Below are 23528 nucleotides of genomic sequence, written 5' to 3'. Positions count from 1 at the left end.
TAGAAGGCAAAAGAGAACAGAATACAAAAACACAAAAGAACACAAAAGAGAAAAGAACACAAAAAACACAAAACACCAAAGAGAATAGAAAACAAGAAAAAACAAAAAACCACCTAAAAGAATAGAACAGGAAACCAGAAAAGAACAGAAAAGACAATACAAAAAACAATAGAAAGCAAAAGAGAACAGAATACAAAAACACAATAGAACACCAAAGAGAAAAGTACACAAAAAAAGAAAAGAACACCAAAGAGAATAGAACACAATAAAACACAAAAGAACACCAAAAAGAATATAACACAAAACCAGAAAAGAACAGAAAAGACAATACAAAAAACAATAGAAAGCAAAAGAGAACACAATACAAAAACAGAATGGAGCACAATAGAGAACAGAAAACAGAAGACACAAAAGAACACCAAAGAGAATAGAACACAAAAGAACACAGTAAACAGAAAAGAACACAAAAAAGAATAGAACACAATAAAACTCAAAAGAACACAATAGAAAAAAGAACACAATAAAACACAAAAGAACACCAAAGAGAATAGAACACAATGAATACAAAAGAACACCTAAGAGAATAGAACAGAAAACCAGAAAAGAACAGAAAAGACAATACAAAAAACAATAGAAAGCAAAAGAGAACACAATACAAAACCAGAATGGAGCACAATAGAGAACAGAAAACAGAAGACACAAAAGAACACCAAAGAGAATAGAACACAACAGAACACAGTAAACAGAAAAGAACACAGAAGAGACTAGAACACAATAAAACTCAAAAGAACACAATAGAAAAAAGAACACAATAAAACACAAAAGAACACCAAAGAGAATAGAAAACAAGAAAAAACAAAAAACCACCTAAGAGAATAGAACAGAAAACCAGAAAAGAACAGAAAAGACAATACAAAAAACAATAGAAAGCAAAAGAGAACAGAATACAAAAACACAATAGAACACAAAAGAGAAAAGAACACAAAAAACACAAAAGAACACCAAAGAGAATAGAACACAATAAAACACAAAAGAACACCAAAGAGAATAGAAAACAAGAAAAAACAAAAAACCACCTAATAGAATAGAACAGAAAACCAGAAAAGAACAGAAAAGACAATACAAAAAACAATAGAAGGCAAAAGAGAACAGAATACAAAAACACAATAGAACACAAAAGAGAAAAGAACACAAAAAACACAAAAGAACACCAAAGAGAATAGAACACAATAAAACACAAAAGAACACCAAAGAGAATAGAAAACAAGAAAAAACAAAAAACCACCTAATAGAATAGAACAGAAAACCAGAAAAGAACAGAAAAGACAATACAAAAAACAATAGAAGGCAAAAGAGAACAGAATACAAAAACACAATAGAACACAAAAGAGAAAAGAACACAAAAAACACAAAAGAACACCAAAGAGAATAGAACACAATAAAACACAAAAGAACACCAAAGAGAATAGAAAACAAGAAAAAACAAAAAACCACCTAAAAGAATAGAACAGAAAACCAGAAAAGAACAGAAAAGACAATACAAAAAACAATAGAAAGCAAAAGAGAACAGAATACAAAAACACAATAGAACACAAAAGAGAAAAGAACACAAAAAAAACAAAAGAACACCAAAGAGAATAGAACACAATAAAACACAAAAGAACACCAAAAAGAATATAACACAAAACCAGAAAAGAACAGAAAAGACAATACAAAAAACAATAGAAAGCAAAAGAGAACACAATACAAAAACAGAATGGAGCACAATAGAGAACAGAAAACAGAAGACACAAAAGAACACCAAAGAGAATAGAACACAACAGAACACAGTAAACAGAAAAGAACACAAAAGAGAATAGAACACAATAAAACTCAAAAGAACACAATAGAGAAAAGAACACAATAAAACACAAAAGAACACCAAAGAGAATAGAATACAATGAACACAAAAGAACTCCAAAGAGAATAGAACACATAAACAGAGCAGAACAGAAAAGACAATACAAAAAACAATAGAAGGCAAAAGAGAACAGAATACAAAAACACTAAAGAACACAAAAGAGAATAGAACACAAAAAACACAAAAGTACACCAAAGAGAATAGAACACAATAAAACACGAAAGAACACCAAAGAGAATAGAACACAAGAAAAAACAAAAAACCACCAAAAAGAATAGAACAGAAAACCAGAAAAGAACAGAAAAGACAATACAAAAAACAATAGAAAGCAAAAGAGAACACAATACAAAAACAGAATAGAACACAATAGAGAACAGAAAAGAGAAGACACAAAAGAATACCAAGGAGAATAGAACACAACAGAACACAGTAAACAGAAAAGAACACAATAGAGAAAAGAACACAATAAAACATAAAGAACACCAAAGAGAACAGAACACAATGAATACAAAAGAACACCAAAAAGAATATAACAAAAAACCAGAAAAGAACTGAAAAGAAAATACAAAAAACAATAGAAAGCAAAAGAGAACACAATACAAAACCAGAATAGAACACAATAGAGAACAGAAAACAGAAGACACAAAAGAACACCAAAGAGAATAGAACACAACAGAACACAGTAAACAGAAAAGAACACAAAAGAGAAAAGAACACAATAAAACAGAAAAGAACACCAAAGAGAATAGAACACAATGAACACAAAAGAACTCCAAAGAGAATAGAACACATAAACAGAGCAGAACAGAAAAGACAATGCAAAAAACAATAGAAGGCAAAAGAGAACAGAATACAAAAACACAAAAGAACACAAAAGAGAAAAGAACACAAAAAACACAAAAGAACACCAAAGAGAATAGAACACAATAAAACACAAAAGAACACCAAAGAGAATAGAAAACAAGAAAAAACAAAAAACCACCTAAAAGAATAGAACAGAAAACCAGAAAAGAACAGAAAAGACAATACAAAAAACTATAGAAAGCAAAAGAGAACACAATACAAAACCAGAATGGAGCACAATAGAGAACAGAAAACAGAAGACACAAAAGAACACCAAAGAGAATAGAACACAACAGAACACAGTAAACAGAAAAGAACACAGAAGAGACTAGAACACAATAAAACTCAAAAGAACACAATAGAAAAAAGAACACAATAAAACACAAAAGAACACCAAAGAGAATAGAAAACAAGAAAAAACAAAAAACCACCTAAGAGAATAGAACAGAAAACCAGAAAAGAACAGAAAAGACAATACAAAAAACAATAGAAAGCAAAAGAGAACAGAATACAAAAACACAATAGAACACAAAAGAGAAAAGAACACAAAAAACACAAAAGAACACCAAAGAGAATAGAACACAATAAAACACAAAAGAACACCAAAGAGAATAGAAAACAAGAAAAAACAAAAAACCACCTAAAAGAATAGAACAGAAAACCAGAAAAGAACAGAAAAGACAATACAAAAAACAATAGAAAGCAAAAGAGAACAGAATACAAAAACACAATAGAACACAAAAGAGAAAAGAACACAAAAAAAACAAAAGAACACCAAAGAGAATAGAACACAATAAAACACAAAAGAACACCAAAAAGAATATAACACAAAACCAGAAAAGAACAGAAAAGACAATACAAAAAACAGTAGAAAGCAAAAGAGAACACAATACAAAAACACAATGGAGCACAATAGAGAACAGAAAACAGAAGACACAAAAGAACACCAAAGAGAATAAAACACAACAGAACACAGTAAACAGAAAAGAACACAAAAAAGAATAGAACACAATAAAACTCAAAAGAACACAATAGAAAAAATAACACAATAAAACAGAAAAGAACACCAAAGAGAATAGAACACAATGAACACAAAAGAACTCCAAAGAGAATAGAACAGAAAAACAGAGCAGAACAGAAAAGACAATACAAAAAACAATAGAAGGCAAAAGAGAACAGAATACAAAAACACAAAAGAACACAAAAGAGAATAGAACACAAAAAACACAAAAGAACACCAAAGAGAATAGAACACAATAAAACACAAAAGAACACCAAAGAGAATAGAAAACAAGAAAAAACAAAAAACCACCAAAAAGAATAGAACAGAAAACCAGAAAAGAATAGAAAAGAAAATACAAAAAACAATAGAAAGCAAAAGAGAACAGAATACAAAAACACAAAAGAACACAAAAGAGCAAAGAACACAAAAAAACCAAAAGAACACCAAAGAGAATAGAACACAATAAAACACAAAAGAACACCAAAAAGAATATAACACAAAACCAGAAAAGAACGGAAAAGACAATACAAAAAACAATAGAAAGCAAAAGAGAACACAATACAAAAACAGAATAGAACACAATAGAGAACAGAAAAGAGAAGACACAAAAGAATACCAAGGAGAATAGAACACAACAGAACACAGTAAACAGAAAAGAACACAATAGAGAAAAGAACACAATAAAACATAAAGAACACCAAAGAGAATAGAACACAATGAATAAAAAAGAACACCAAAGGAATAAAACAAAAAACCAGAAAAGAACAGAAAAGACAATACAAAAAACAATAGAAAGCAAAAGAGAACACAATACAAAACCAGAATAGAACACAATAGAGAACAGAAAACAGAAGACACAAAAGAACACCAAAGAGAATAGAACACAACAGAACACAGTAAACAGAAAAGAACACAAAAGAGAATAGAACACAATAAAACTCAAAAGAACACAATAGAGAAAAGAACACAATAATACAGAAAAGAACACCAAAGAGAATAGAACACAATGAACACAAAAGAACTCCAAAGAGAATAGAACAGATAAACAGAGCAGAACAGAAAAGACAATACAAAAAACAATAGAAGGCAAAAGAGAACAGAATACAAAAACACAAAAGAACACAAAAGAGAAATAAACACAAAAAACACAAAACACCAAAGAGAATAGAAAACAAGAAAAAACAAAAAACCACCTAAGAGAATAGAACAGAAAACCAGAAAAGAACAGAAAAGACAATACAAAAAAGAATAGAAAGCAAAAGAGAACAGAATACAAAAACACAATAGAACACAAAAGAGAAAAGAACACAAAAAAACAAAAGAACACCAAAGAGAATAGAACACAATAAAACACAAAAGAACACCAAAGAGAATAGAAAACAAGAAAAAACAAAAAACCACCTAAAAGAATAGAACAGAAAACCAGAAAAGAACAGAAAAGACAATACAAAAAAGAATAGAAAGCAAAAGAGAACAGAATACAAAAACACAATAGGACACAAAAGAGAAAAGAACACAAAAAAAACAAAAGAACACCAGAGAATAGAACACAATAAAACACAAAAGAACACCAAAAAGAATATAACACAAAACCAGAAAAGAACGGAAAAGACAATACAAAAAACAATAGAAAGCAAAAGAGAACACAATACAAAAACAGAATGGAGCACAATAGAGAACAGAAAACAGAAGACACAAAAGAACACCAAAGAGAATAGAACACAAAAGAACACAGTAAACAGAAAAGAACACAGAAGAGAATAGAACACAATAAAACTCAAAAGAACACAATAGAGAAAAGAACACAATAAAACAGAAAAGAACACCAAAGAGAATAGAACACAATGAACACAAAAGAACTCCAAAGAGAATAGAACACATAAACAGAGCAGAACAGAAAAGACAATGCAAAAAACAATAGAAGGCAAAAGAGAACAGAATACAAAAACACAAAAGAACACAAAAGAGAAAAGAACACAAAAAACACAAAAGAACACCAAAGAGAATAGAACACAATAAAACACAAAAGTACACCAAAGAGAATAGAAAACAAGAAAAAACAAAAAACCACCTAAAAGAATAGAACAGAAAACCAGAAAAGAACAGAAAAGACAATACAAAAAACAATAGAAAGCAAAAGAGAACAGAATACAAAAACACAATAGAACACCAAAGAGAAAAGAACACAAAAAAAACAAAAGAACACCAAAGAGAATAGAACACAATAAAACACAAAAGAACACAATAGAAAAAAGAACACAATAAAACACAAAAGAACACCAAAGAGAATAGAACACAATGAATACAAAAGAACACCAAAGGAATATAACACAAAACCAGAAAAGAACAGAAAAGACAATACAAAAAACAATAGAAAGCAAAAGAGAACACAATACAAAAACAGAATAGAACACAATAGAGAACAGAAAACAGAAGACACAAAAGAACACCAAAGAGAATAGAACACAACAGAACACAGTAAACAGAAAAGAACACAGAAGAGAATAGAACACAATAAAACTCAAAAGAACACAATAGAGAAAAGAACACAATAAAACAGAAAAGAACACCAAAGAGAATAGAACACAATGAACACAAAAGAACTCCAAAGAGAATAGAACACATAAACAGAGCAGAACAGAAAAGACAATGCAAAAAACAATAGAAGGCAAAAGAGAACAGAATACAAAAACACAAAAGAACACAAAAGAGAAAAGAACACAAAAAACACAAAAGAACACCAAAGAGAACAGAACACAATAAAACACAAAAGAACACCAAAGAGAATAGAAAACAAGAAAAAACAAAAAACCACCTAAAAGAATAGAACAGGAAACCAGAAAAGAACAGAAAAGACAATACAAAAAACAATAGAAAGCAAAAGAGAACAGAATACAAAAACACAATAGAACAAAAAAGAGAAAAGAACACAAAAAAAACAAAAGAACACCAAAGAGAATAGAACACAATAAAACACAAAAGAACACCAAAAAGAATATAACACAAAACCAGAAAAGAACGGAAAAGACAATACAAAAAACAATAGAAAGCAAAAGAGAACACAATACAAAACCAGAATAGAACACAATAGAGAACAGAAAACAGAAGACACAAAAGAACACCAAAGAGAATAGAACACAACAGAACACAGTAAACAGAAAAGAACACAAAAGAGAATAGAACACAATAAAACTCAAAAGAACACAATAGAGAAAAGAACACAATAAAACACAAAAGAACACCAAAGAGAATAGAACACAATGAACACAAAAGAACTCCAAAGAGAATAGAACACATAAACAGAGCAGAACAGAAAAGACAATACAAAAAACAATAGAAGGCAAAAGAGAACAGAATACAAAAACACAAAAGAACACAAAAGAGAAAAGAACACAAAAAACACAAAACACCAAAGAGAATAGAAAACAAGAAAAAACAAAAAACCACCTAAGAGAATAGAACAGAAAACCAGAAAAGAACAGAAAAGACAATACAAAAAACAATAGAAAGCAAAAGAGAACAGAATACAAAAACACAATAGAACACAAAAGAGAAAAGAACACAAAAAACACAAAAGAACACCAAAGAGAATAGAACACAATAAAACACAAAAGAACACCAAAGAGAATAGAAAACAAGAAAAAACAAAAAACCACCTAAAAGAATAGAACAGAAAACCAGAAAAGAACAGAAAAGACAATACAAAAAACAATAGAAAGCAAAAGAGAACAGAATACAAAAACACAATAGAACACCAAAGAGAAAAGAACACAAAAAAAACAAAAGAACACCAGAGAATAGAACACAATAAAACACAAAAGAACACCAAAAAGAATATAACACAAAACCAGAAAAGAACGGAAAAGACAATACAAAAAACAATAGAAAGCAAAAGAGAACACAATACAAAAACACAATGGAGCACAATAGAGAACAGAAAACAGAAGACACAAAAGAACACCAAAGAGAATAGAACACAAAAGAACACAGTAAACAGAAAAGAACACAGAAGAGAATAGAACACAATAAAACTCAAAAGAACACAATAGAGAAAAGAACACAATAAAACAGAAAAGAACACCAAAGAGAATAGAACACAATGAACACAAAAGAACTCCAAAGAGAATAGAACACATAAACAGAGCAGAACAGAAAAGACAATGCAAAAAACAACAGAAGGCAAAAGAGAACAGAATACAAAAACACAAAAGAAGACAAAGGAGAAAAGAACTCAAAAAACACAAAAGAACACCAAAGAGAATAGAACACAATAAAACACAAAAAAACACCAAAGAGAATAGAACACAAGAAAAAACAAAAAACCACCAAAAAGAATAGAACAGAAAACCAGAAAAGAATAGAAAAGACAATACAAAAAACAATAGAAAGCAAAAGAGAACACAATACAAAAACACAATAGAACACAATAGAGAACAGAAAACAGAAGACACAAAAGAACACCAAAGAGAATAGAACACAACAGAACACAGTAAACAGAAAAGAACACAAAAGAGAACAGAACACAATAAAACTCAAAAGAACACAATAGAGAAAAGAACACAATAAAACACAAAAGAACACCAAAGAGAATAGAACACAAGAAAAAACAAAAAACCACCAAAAAGAATAGAACAGAAAACCAGAAAAGAAGAGAAAAGACAATACAAAAAACAATAGAAGGCAAAAGAGAACAGAATACAAAAACACAAAAGAAGACAAAGGAGAATAGAACACAAAAAACACAAAAGAACACCAAAGAGAATAGAACACAATAAAACACAAAAGAACACCAAAGAGAATAGAACACAAGAAAAAACAAAAAACCACCAAAAAGAATAGAACAGAAAACCAGAAAAGAACAGAAAAGACAATACAAAAAACAATAGAAAGCAAGAGAACAGAATACAAAAACACAATAGAACACAAAAGAGAAAAGAACACAAAAAACACAAAAGAACACCAAAGAGAATAGAACACAATGAACACAAAAGAACTCCAAAGAGAATAGAACACATAAACAGAGCAGAACAGAAAAGACAATACAAAAAACAATAGAAACCAAAAGAGAACAGAATACAAAAACACAAAAGAAGACAAAGGAGAATAGAACACAAAAAACACAAAAGAACACCAAAGAGAATAGAACACAACAGAACACAAAAGAACACCAAAGAGAATAGAACACAAGAAAAAACAAAAAACCACCAAAAAGAATAGAACAGAAAACCAGAAAAGAACAGAAAAGACAATACAAAAAACAATAGAAAGCAAAAGAGAACAGAATACAAAAACACAATAGAACACAAAAGAGAAAGAACACAAAAAACACAAAAGAACACCAAAAAGAATAGAACACAAGAAAAAACAAAAAACCACCAAAAAGAATAGAACAGAAAACCAGAAAAGAACAGAAAAGACAATACAAAAAACAATAGAAAGCAAAAGAGAACAGAATACAAAAACACAATAGAACACAAAAGAGAAAGAACACAAAAAACACAAAAGAACACCAAAAAGAATAGAACACAATCAAACACAAAAAAACATCAAAAAGAATAGAACAGAAAACCAGAAAAGAATAGAAAAGACAATACAAAAAACAATAGAAAGCAAAAGAGAACACAATACAAAAACAGAATAGAACACAATAGAGAACAGAAAACAGAAGACACAAAAGAATACCAAAGAGAATAGAACACAACACAACACAATAAATCTCAAAAGAACACAATAGAGAAAAGAACACAATAAAACACAAAGAACACCAAAGAGAATAGAACACAATGAACACAAAAGAACACCAAAAAGAATAGAACACAACGAACACAAAACAACACCAAAGAGAATAGAACACAAAAACAGAGCAGAACAGAAAAGACAATACAAAAAACAATAGAAACCAAAAGAGAACAGAATACAAAAACACAAAAGAAGACAAAGGAGAATAGAACACAAAAAACACAAAAGAACACCAAAGAGAATAGAACACAACAGAACACAAAAGAACACCAAAGAGAATAGAACACAAGAAAAAACAAAAAACCACCAAAAAGAATAGAACAGAAAACCAGAAAAGAACAGAAAAGACAATACAAAAAACAATAGAAAGCAAAAGAGAACAGAATACAAAAACACAATAGAACACAAAAGAGAAAGAACACAAAAAACACAAAAGAACACCAAAAAGAATAGAACACAAGAAAAAACAAAAAACCACCAAAAAGAATAGAACAGAAAACCAGAAAAGAACAGAAAAGACAATACAAAAAACAATAGAAAGTAAAAGAGAACAGAATACAAAAACACAATAGAACACAAAAGAGAAAGAACACAAAAAACACAAAAGAACACCAAAAAGAATAGAACACAATCAAACACAAAAAAACATCAAAAAGAATAGAACAGAAAACCAGAAAAGAATAGAAAAGACAATACAAAAAACAATAGAAAGCAAAAGAGAACACAATACAAAAACAGAATAGAACACAATAGAGAACAGAAAACAGAAGACACAAAAGAATACCAAAGAGAACAGAACACAACACAACACAATAAATCTCAAAAGAACACAATAGAGAAAAGAACACAATAAAACACAAAGAACACCAAAGAGAATAGAACACAATGAACACAAAAGAACACCAAAAAGAATATAACAAAAAACCAGAAAAGAACAGAAAAGTCAATACAAAAAACAATAGAAAGCAAAAGAGAACACAATACAAAAACACAATAGAACACAATAGAGAACAGAAAACAGAAGACACAAAAGAACACCAAAGAGAATAGAACACAACAGAACACAGTAAACAGAAAAGAACACAAAAGAGAATAGAACACAATAAAACTCAAAAGAACACAATAGAGAAAAGAACACAATAAAACACAAAAGAACACCAAAGAGAATAGAACACAAGAAAAAACAAAAAACCACCAAAAAGAATAGAACAGAAAACCAGAAAAGAACAGAAAAGACAATACAAAAAACAATAGAAGGCAAAAGACAACAGAATACAAAAACACAAAAGAAGACAAAGGAGAATAGAACACAAAAAACACAAAAGAACACCAAAGAGAATAGAACACAATAAAACACAAAAGAACACCAAAGAGAATAGAACACAAGAAAAAACAAAAAACCACCAAAAAGAACAGAACAGAAAACCAGAAAAGAACAGAAAAGACAATACAAAAAACAATAGAAAGCAAAAGAGAACAGAATACAAAAACACAATAGAACACAAAAGAGAAAGAACACAAAAAACACAAAAGAACACCAAAAAGAATAGAACACAATAAAACACAAAAAAACATCAAAAAGAATAGAACAGAAAAACAGAAAAGAATAGAAAAGACAATACAAAAAACAATAGAAAGCAAAAGAGAACACAATACAAAAACCGAATAGAACACAATAGAGAACAGAAAACAGAAGACACAAAAGAATACCAAAGAGAATAGAACACAACAGAACACAGTAAACAGAAAAGAACACAAAAGAGAATAGAACACAATAAAACTCAAAAGAACACAATAGAGAAAAGAACACAATAAAAAAGAAAAGAACACCAAAGAGAATAGAACACAATGAACACAACACCAAAGAGAATAGAACACAAAAACAGAGCAGAACAGAAAAGACAATACAAAAAACAATAGAAACCAAAAGAGAACAGAATACAAAAACACAAAAGAAGACAAAGGAGAATAGAACACAAAAAACACAAAAGAACACCAAAGAGAATAGAACACAATAAAACACAAAAGAACACCAAAGAGAATAGAACACAAGAAAAAACAAAAAACCACCAAAAAGAATAGAACAGAAAACCAGAAAAGAACAGAAAAGACAATACAAAAAACAATAGAAAGTAAAAGAGAACAGAATACAAAAACACAATAGAACACAAAAGAGAAAGAACACAAAAAACACAAAAGAACACCAAAAAGAATAGAACACAATAAAACACAAAAAAAATCAAAAAGAATAGAACACAAAAACAGAAAAGAATAGAAAAGACAATACAAAAAACAATAGAAGGCAAAAGAGAACAGAATACAAAAACACAAAAGAAGACAAAGGAGAATAGAACACAAAAAACACAAAAGAACACCAAAGAGAATAGAACACAATAAAACACAAAAGAACACCAAAGAGAATAGAACACAAGAAAAAACAAAAAACCACCAAAAAGAATAGAACAGAAAACCAGAAAAGAACAGAAAAGACAATACAAAAAAACAATAGAAAGCAAAAGAGAACAGAATACAAAAACACAATAGAACACAAAAGAGAAAGAACACAAAAAGCACAAAAAAACACCAAAAAGAATAGAACACAAGAAAAAACAAAAAACCACCAAAAAGAATAGAACAGAAAACCAGAAAAGAACAGAAAAGACGATACAAAAAACAATAGAAAGCAAAAGAGAACACAATACAAAAACAGAATAGAACACAATAGAGAAAAGAACACAATAAAACACAAAAGAACACCAAAGAGAATAGAACACAATGAACACAAAAGAACACCAAAAAGAATATAACAAAAAAACAGAAAAGAACAGAAAAGACAATACAAAAAACAATAGAAAGCAAAAGAGAACAGAATACAAAAACACAATAGAACACCAAAGAGAAAAGAACACAAAAAAAACAAAAGAACACCAGAGAATAGAACACAATAAAACACAAAAGAACACCAAAAAGAATATAACACAAAACCAGAAAAGAACGGAAAAGACAATACAAAAAACAATAGAAAGCAAAAGAGAACACAATACAAAAACACAATGGAGCACAATAGAGAACAGAAAACAGAAGACACAAAAGAACACCAAAGAGAATAGAACACAAAAGAACACAGTAAACAGAAAAGAACACAGAAGAGAATAGAACACAATAAAACTCAAAAGAACACAATAGAGAAAAGAACACAATAAAACAGAAAAGAACACCAAAGAGAATAGAACACAATGAACACAAAAGAACTCCAAAGAGAATAGAACACATAAACAGAGCAGAACAGAAAAGACAATGCAAAAAACAACAGAAGGCAAAAGAGAACAGAATACAAAAACACAAAAGAAGACAAAGGAGAAAAGAACTCAAAAAACACAAAAGAACACCAAAGAGAATAGAACACAATAAAACACAAAAAAACACCAAAGAGAATAGAACACAAGAAAAAACAAAAAACCACCAAAAAGAATAGAACAGAAAACCAGAAAAGAATAGAAAAGACAATACAAAAAACAATAGAAAGCAAAAGAGAACACAATACAAAAACACAATAGAACACAATAGAGAACAGAAAACAGAAGACACAAAAGAACACCAAAGAGAATAGAACACAACAGAACACAGTAAACAGAAAAGAACACAAAAGAGAACAGAACACAATAAAACTCAAAAGAACACAATAGAGAAAAGAACACAATAAAACACAAAAGAACACCAAAGAGAATAGAACACAAGAAAAAACAAAAAACCACCAAAAAGAATAGAACAGAAAACCAGAAAAGAAGAGAAAAGACAATACAAAAAACAATAGAAGGCAAAAGAGAACAGAATACAAAAACACAAAAGAACACAAAAGAGAAAAGAACACAAAAAACACAAAAGAACACCAAAGAGAATAGAACACAATGAACACAAAAGAACACCAAAGAGAATAGAACACAAAAACAGAGCAGAACAGAAAAGACAATACAAAAAACAATAGAAACCAAAAGAGAACAGAATACAAAAACACAAAAGAAGACAAAGGAGAATAGAACACAAAAAACACAAAAGAACACCAAAGAGAATAGAACACAATAAAACACAAAAGAACACCAAAGAGAATAGAACACAAGAAAAAACAAAAAACCACCAAAAAGAATAGAACAGAAAACCAGAAAAGAACAGAAAAGACAATACAAAAAACAATAGAAAGCAAGAGAACAGAATACAAAAACACAATAGAACACAAAAGAGAAAAGAACACAAAAAACACAAAAGAACACCAAAGAGAATAGAACACAATGAACACAAAAGAACACCAAAGAGAATAGAACACAAAAACAGAGCAGAACAGAAAAGACAATACAAAAAACAATAGAAACCAAAAGAGAACAGAATACAAAAACACAAAAGAAGACAAAGGAGAATAGAACACAAAAAACACAAAAGAACACCAAAGAGAATAGAACACAACAGAACACAAAAGAACACCAAAGAGAATAGAACACAAGAAAAAACAAAAAACCACCAAAAAGAATAGAACAGAAAACCAGAAAAGAACAGAAAAGACAATACAAAAAACAATAGAAAGCAAAAGAGAACAGAATACAAAAACACAATAGAACACAAAAGAGAAAGAACACAAAAAACACAAAAGAACACCAAAAAGAATAGAACACAAGAAAAAACAAAAAACCACCAAAAAGAATAGAACAGAAAACCAGAAAAGAACAGAAAAGACAATACAAAAAACAATAGAAAGCAAAAGAGAACAGAATACAAAAACACAATAGAACACAAAAGAGAAAGAACACAAAAAACACAAAAGAACACCAAAAAGAATAGAACACAATCAAACACAAAAAAACATCAAAAAGAATAGAACAGAAAACCAGAAAAGAATAGAAAAGACAATACAAAAAACAATAGAAAGCAAAAGAGAACACAATACAAAAACAGAATAGAACACAATAGAGAACAGAAAACAGAAGACACAAAAGAATACCAAAGAGAATAGAACACAACACAACACAATAAATCTCAAAAGAACACAATAGAGAAAAGAACACAATAAAACACAAAGAACACCAAAGAGAATAGAACACAATGAACACAAAAGAACACCAAAAAGAATAGAACACAACGAACACAAAACAACACCAAAGAGAATAGAACACAAAAACAGAGCAGAACAGAAAAGACAATACAAAAAACAATAGAAACCAAAAGAGAACAGAATACAAAAACACAAAAGAAGACAAAGGAGAATAGAACACAAAAAACACAAAAGAACACCAAAGAGAATAGAACACAACAGAACACAAAAGAACACCAAAGAGAATAGAACACAAGAAAAAACAAAAAACCACCAAAAAGAATAGAACAGAAAACCAGAAAAGAACAGAAAAGACAATACAAAAAACAATAGAAAGCAAAAGAGAACAGAATACAAAAACACAATAGAACACAAAAGAGAAAGAACACAAAAAACACAAAAGAACACCAAAAAGAATAGAACACAAGAAAAAACAAAAAACCACCAAAAAGAATAGAACAGAAAACCAGAAAAGAACAGAAAAGACAATACAAAAAACAATAGAAAGTAAAAGAGAACAGAATACAAAAACACAATAGAACACAAAAGAGAAAGAACACAAAAAACACAAAAGAACACCAAAAAGAATAGAACACAATCAAACACAAAAAAACATCAAAAAGAATAGAACAGAAAACCAGAAAAGAATAGAAAAGACAATACAAAAAACAATAGAAAGCAAAAGAGAACACAATACAAAAACAGAATAGAACACAATAGAGAACAGAAAACAGAAGACACAAAAGAACACCAAAGAGAATAGAACACAACAGAACACAGTAAACAGAAAAGAACACAAAAGAGAATAGAACACAATAAAACTCAAAAGAACACAATAGAGAAAAGAACACAATAAAACACAAAAGAACACCAAAGAGAATAGAACACAAGAAAAAACAAAAAACCACCAAAAAGAATAGAACAGAAAACCAGAAAAGAACAGAAAAGACAATACAAAAAACAATAGAAGGCAAAAGACAACAGAATACAAAAACACAAAAGAAGACAAAGGAGAATAGAACACAAAAAACACAAAAGAACACCAAAGAGAATAGAACACAATAAAACACAAAAGAACACCAAAGAGAATAGAACACAAGAAAAAACAAAAAACCACCAAAAAGAACAGAACAGAAAACCAGAAAAGAACAGAAAAGACAATACAAAAAACAATAGAAAGCAAAAGAGAACAGAATACAAAAACACAATAGAACACAAAAGAGAAAGAACACAAAAAACACAAAAGAACACCAAAAAGAATAGAACACAATAAAACACAAAAAAACATCAAAAAGAATAGAACAGAAAAACAGAAAAGAATAGAAAAGACAATACAAAAAACAATAGAAAGCAAAAGAGAACACAATACAAAAACCGAATAGAACACAATAGAGAACAGAAAACAGAAGACACAAAAGAATACCAAAGAGAATAGAACACAACAGAACACAGTAAACAGAAAAGAACACAAAAGAGAATAGAACACAATAAAACTCAAAAGAACACAATAGAGAAAAGAACACAATAAAACAGAAAAGAACACCAAAGAGAATAGAACACAATGAACACAACACCAAAGAGAATAGAACACAAAAACAGAGCAGAACAGAAAAGACAATACAAAAAACAATAGAAGGCAAAAGAGAACAGAATACAAAAACACAAAAGAAGACAAAGGAGAATAGAACACAAAAAACACAAAAGAACACCAAAGAGAATAGAACACAATAAAACACAAAAGAACACCAAAGAGAATAGAACACAAGAAAAAACAAAAAACCACCAAAAAGAATAGAACAGAAAACCAGAAAAGAACAGAAAAGACAATACAAAAAAAAATAGAAAGCAAAAGAGAACAGAATACAAAAACACAATAGAACACAAAAGAGAAAGAACACAAAAAGCACAAAAAAACACCAAAAAGAATAGAACACAAGAAAAAACAAAAAACCACCAAAAAGAATAGAACAGAAAACCAGAAAAGAACAGAAAAGACAATACAAAAAACAATAGAAAGCAAAAGAGAACACAATACAAAAACAGAATAGAACACAATAGAGAAAAGAACACAATAAAACACAAAAGAACACCAAAGAGAATAGAACACAATGAACACAAAAGAACACCAAAAAGAATATAACAAAAAAACAGAAAAGAACAGAAAAGACAATACAAAAAACAATAGAAAGCAAAAGAGAACACAATACAAAAACACAATAGAACACAATAGAGAACAGAAAACAGAAGACACAAAAGAACACCAAAGAGAATAGAACACAACAGAACACAGTAAACAGAAAAGAACACAAAAGAGAATAGAACACAATAAAACTCAAAAGAACACAATAGAGAAAAGAACACAATAAAACACAAAAGAACACCAAAGAGAATAGAACACAACAGAACACAGTAAACAGAAAAGAACACAAAAGAGAATAGAACACAATAAAACTCAAAAGAACACAATAGAGAAAAGAACACAATAAAACACAAAAGAACACCAAAGAGAATAGAACACAAGAAAAAACAAAAAACCACCAAAAAGAATAGAACAGAAAACCAGAAAAGAACAGAAAAGACAATACAAAAAACAATAGAAGGCAAAAGAGAACAGAATACAAAAACACAAAAGAACACAAAAGAGAAAAGAACACAAAAAACACAAAAGAACACCAAAGAGAATAGAACACAATAAAACACAAAAGAACACCAAAGAGAATATAACACAAAACCAGAAAAGAACAGAAAAGACAATACAAAAAACAATAGAAAGCAAAAGAGAACACAATACAAAAACACAATAGAACACAATAGAGAACAGAAAACAGAAGACACAAAAGAACACCAAAGAGAATAGAACACAACAGAACACAGTAAACAGAAAAGAACACAAAAGAGAATAGAACACAATAAAACTCAAAAGAACACAATAGAGAAAAGAACACAATAAAACACAAAAGAACACCAAAGAGAATAGAACACAAGAAAAAACAAAAAACCACCAAAAAGAATAGAACAGAAAACCAGAAAAGAACAGAAAAGACAATACAAAAAACAATAGAAGGCAAAAGAGAACAGAATACAAAAACACAAAAGAAGACAAAGGAGAAAAGAACACAAAAAACACAAAAGAACACCAAAGAGAATAGAACACAATAAAACACAAAAGAACACCAAAGAGAATATAACAAAAAAACAGAAAAGAACAGAAAAGACAATACAAAAAACAATAGAAAGCAAAAGAGAACACAATACAAAAACACAATAGAACACAATAGAGAACAGAAAACAGAAGACACAAAAGAACACCAAAGAGAATAGAACACAACAGAACACAGTAAACAGAAAAGAACACAAAAGAGAATAGAACACAATAAAACTCAAAAGAACACAATAGAGAAAAGAACACAATAAAACACAAAAGAACACCAAAGAGAATAGAACACAAGAAAAAACAAAAAACCACCAAAAAGAATAGAACAGAAAACCAGAAAAGAACAGAAAAGACAATACAAAAAACAATAGAAAGCAAAAGAGAACAGAATACAAAAACACAAAAGAAGACAAAGGAGAATAGAACACAAAAAACACAAAAGAACACCAAAGAGAATAGAACACAGTAAAACACAAAAGAACACCAAAGAGAATATAACACAAAACCAGAAAAGAACAGAAAAGACAATACAAAAAACAATAGAAAGCAAAAGAGAACACAATACAAAAACGCAATAGAACACAATAGAGAACAGAAAACAGAAGACACAAAAGAACACCAAAGAGAATAGAACACAACAGAACACAGTAAACAGAAAAGAACACAAAAGAGAATAGAACACAATAAAACTCAAAAGAACACAATAGAGAAAAGAACACAATAAAACACAAAAGAACACCAAAGAGAATAGAACACAAGAAAAAACAAAAAACCACCAAAAAGAATAGAACAGAAAACCAGAAAAGAACAGAAAAGACAATACAAAAAACAATAGAAGGCAAAAGAGAACAGAATACAAAAACACAAAAGAACACAAAAGAGAAAAGAACACAAAAAACACAAAAGAACACCAAAGAGAATAGAACACAATAAAACACAAAAGAACACCAAAGAGAATATAACACAAAACCAGAAAAGAACAGAAAAGACAATACAAAAAACAATAGAAAGCAAAAGAGAACACAATACAAAAACACAATAGAACACAATAGAGAACAGAAAACAGAAGACACAAAAGAACACCAAAGAGAATAGAACACAACAGAACACAGTAAACAGAAAAGAACACAAAAGAGAATAGAACACAATAAAACTCAAAAGAACACAATAGAGAAAAGAACACAATAAAACACAAAAGAACACCAAAGAGAATAGAACACAAGAAAAAACAAAAAACCACCAAAAAGAATAGAACAGAAAACCAGAAAAGAACAGAAAAGACAATACAAAAAACAATAGAAGGCAAAAGAGAACAGAATACAAAAACACAAAAGAAGACAAAGGAGAATAGAACACAAAAAACACAAAAGAACACCAAAGAGAATAGAACACAGTAAAACACAAAAGAACACCAAAGAGAATAGAACACAAGAAAAAACAAAAAACCACCAAAAAGAATAGAACAGAAAACCAGAAAAGAACACAAAAGACAATACAAAAAAAAATAGAAGGCAAAAGAGAACAGAATACAAAAACACAATAGAACACAAAAGAGAAAGAACACAAAAAAAAACCACCAAAGAACACCAAAAAGAATAGAACACAATCAAACACAAAAAAACATCAAAAAGAATAGAACAGAAAACCAGAAAAGAATAGAAAAGACAATACAAAAAACAATAGAAAGCAAAAGAGAACACAATACAAAAACAGAATAGAACACAATAGAGAACAGAAAACAGAAGACACAAAAGAATACCAAAGAGAACAGAACACAACACAACACAATAAATCTCAAAAGAACACAATAGAGAAAAGAACACAATAAAACACAAAGAACACCAAAGAGAATAGAACACAATGAACACAAAAGAACACCAAAAAGAATATAACAAAAAACCAGAAAAGAACAGAAAAGACAATACAAAAAACAATAGAAAGCAAAAGAGAACACAATACAAAAACACAATAGAACACAATAGAGAACAGAAAACAGAAGACACAAAAGAACACCAAAGAGAATAGAACACAACAGAACACAGTAAACAGAAAAGAACACAAAAGAGAATAGAACACAATAAAACTCAAAAGAACACAATAGAGAAAAGAACACAATAAAACACAAAAGAACACCAAAGAGAATAGAACACAAGAAAAAACAAAAAACCACCAAAAAGAATAGAACAGAAAACCAGAAAAGAACAGAAAAGACAATACAAAAAACAATAGAAGGCAAAAGAGAACAGAATACAAAAACACAAAAGAACACAAAAGAGAAAAGAACACAAAAAACACAAAAGAACACCAAAGAGAATAGAACACAATAAAACACAAAAGAACACCAAAAAGAATATAACACAAAACCAGAAAAGAACAGAAAAGACAATACAAAAAACAATAGAAAGCAAATGAGAACACAATACAAAAACAGAATGGAGCACAATAGAGAACAGAAAACAGAAGACACAAAAGAACACCAAAGAGAATAGAATACAACAGAACACAGTAAACAGAAAAGAACACAAAGAAGAATAGAACACAATAAAACTCAAAAGAACACAATAGAGAAAAGAACACAATAAAACAGAAAAGAACACCAAAGAGAATAGAACACAATGAACACAAAGGAACACCAAAGAGAATAGAACACAAAAACAGAGCAGAACAGAAAAGACAATACAAAAAACAATAGAAACCAAAAGAGAACAGAATACAAAAACACAAAAGAAGACAAAGGAGAATAGAACACAAAAAACACAAAAGAACACCAAAGAGAATAGAACACAATAAAACACAAAAGAACACCAAAGAGAATAGAACACAAGAGAAAACAAAAAAACACCAAAAAGAATAGAACAGAAAACCAGAAAAGAACAGAAAAGACAATACAAAAAACAATAGAAAGCAAAAGAGAACAGAATACAAAAACACAATAGAACACAAAAGAGAAAGAACACAAAAAACACAAAAGAACACCAAAAAGAATAGAACACAAGAAAAAACAAAAAACCACCAAAAAGAATAGAACAGAAAACCAGAAAAGAATAGAAAAGACAATACAAAAAACAATAGAAAGCAAAAGAGAACACAATACAAAAACCGAATAGAACACAATAGAGAACAGAAAACAGAAAACACAAAAGAATACCAAAGAGAATAGAACACAACAGAACACAGTAAACAGAAAAGAACACAAAAGAGAATAGAACACAATAAAACTCAAAAGAACACAATAGAGAAAAGAACACAATAAAACAGAAAAGAACACCAAAGAGAATAGAACACAATGAACACAACACCAAAGAGAATAGAACACAAAAACAGAGCAGAACAGAAAAGACAATACAAAAAACAATAGAAACCAAAAGAGAACAGAATACAAAAACACAAAAGAAGACAAAGGAGAATAGAACACAAAAAACACAAAAGAACACCAAAGAGAATAGAACACAATAAAACACAAAAGAACACCAAAGAGAATAGAACACAAGAAAAAACAAAAAACCACCAAAAAGAATAGAACAGAAAACCAGAAAAGAACAGAAAAGACAATACAAAAAACAATAGAAAGCAAAAGAGAACAGAATACAAAAACACAATAGAACACAAAAGAGAAAGAACACAAAAAACACAAAAGAACACCAAAAAGAATAGAACACAATAAAACACAAAAAAACATCAAAAAGAATAGAACACAAAAACAGAAAAGAATAGAAAAGACAATACAAAAAACAATAGAAGGCAAAAGAGAACAGAATACAAAAACACAAAAGAAGACAAAGGAGAATAGAACACAAAAAACACAAAAGAACACCAAAGAGAATAGAACACAATAAAACACAAAAGAACACCAAAGAGAATAGAACACAAGAAAAAACAAAAAACCACCAAAAAGAATAGAACAGAAAACCAGAAAAGAACAGAAAAGACAATACAAAAAAACAATAGAAAGCAAAAGAGAACAGAATACAAAAACACAATAGAACACAAAAGAGAAAGAACACAAAAAGCACAAAAAAACACCAAAAAGAATAGAACACAAGAAAAAACAAAAAACCACCAAAAAGAATAGAACAGAAAACCAGAAAAGAACAGAAAAGACAATACAAAAAACAATAGAAAGCAAAAGAGAACACAATACAAAAACAGAATAGAACACAATAGAGAAAAGAACACAATAAAACACAAAAGAACACCAAAGAGAATAGAACACAATGAACACAAAAGAACACCAAAAAGAATATAACAAAAAAACAGAAAAGAACAGAAAAGACAATACAAAAAACAATAGAAAGCAAAAGAGAACACAATACAAAAACACAATAGAACACAAAAGAGAAAGAACACAAAAAACACAAAAGAACACCAAAGAGAATAGAACACAACACAACACAATAAATCTCAAAAGAACACAATAGAGAAAAGAACACAATAAAACACAAAGAACACCAAAGAGAATAGAACACAATGAACACAAAAGAACACCAAAAAGAATAGAACACAATGAACACAAAAGAACACCAAAGAGAATAGAACACAAAAACAGAGCAGAACAGAAAAGACAATACAAAAAACAATAGAAACCAAAAGAGAACAGAATACAAAAACACAAAAGAAGACAAAGGAGAATAGAACACAAAAAACACAAAAGAACACCAAAGAGAATAGAACACAATAAAACACAAAAGAACACCAAAGAGAATAGAACACAAGAAAAAACAAAAAACCACCAAAAAGAATAGAACAGAAAACCAGAAAAGAACAGAAAAGACAATACAAAAAACAATAGAAAGCAAAAGAGAACAGAATACAAAAACACAATAGAACACAAAAGAGAAAGAACACAAAAAACACAAAAGAACACCAAAAAGAATAGAACACAATAAAACACAAAAAAACATCAAAAAGAATAGAACACAAAAACAGAAAAGAATAGAAAAGACAATACAAAAAACAATAGAAGGCAAAAGAGAACAGAATACAAAAACACAAAAGAAGACAAAGGGGAATAGAACACAAAAAACACAAAAGAACACCAAAGAGAATAGAACACAATAAAACACAAAAGAACACCAAAGAGAATAGAACACAAGAAAAAACAAAAAACCACCAAAAAGAATAGAACAGAAAACCAGAAAAGAACAGAAAAGACAATACAAAAAAACAATAGAAAGCAAAAGAGAACAGAATACAAAAACACAATAGAACACAAAAGAGAAAGAACACAAAAAGCACAAAAAAACACCAAAAAGAATAGAACACAAGAAAAAACAAAAAACCACCAAAAAGAATAGAACAGAAAACCAGAAAAGAACAGAAAAGACAATACAAAAAACAATAGAAAGCAAAAGAGAACACAATACAAAAACAGAATAGAACACAATAGAGAAAAGAACACAATAAAACACAAAAGAACACCAAAGAGAATAGAACACAATGAACACAAAAGAACACCAAAAAGAATATAACAAAAAAACAGAAAAGAACAGAAAAGACAATACAAAAAACAATAGAAAGCAAAAGAGAACACAATACAAAAACACAATAGAACACAAAAGAGAAAGAACACAAAAAACACAAAAGAACACCAAAGAGAATAGAACACAACACAACACAATAAATCTCAAAAGAACACAATAGAGAAAAGAACACAATAAAACACAAAGAACACCAAAGAGAATAGAACACAATGAACACAAAAGAACACCAAAAAGAATAGAACACAATGAACACAAAAGAACACCAAAGAGAATAGAACACAAAAACAGAGCAGAACAGAAAAGACAATACAAAAAACAATAGAAACCAA

Source organism: Rhea pennata, chromosome 1, assembly GCF_028389875.1.
Source record: "Rhea pennata isolate bPtePen1 chromosome 1, bPtePen1.pri, whole genome shotgun sequence".
Classification (NCBI taxonomy): Eukaryota; Metazoa; Chordata; class Aves; order Rheiformes; family Rheidae; genus Rhea; species Rhea pennata.
Note: the sequence above shows the minus strand (reverse complement) of the source record.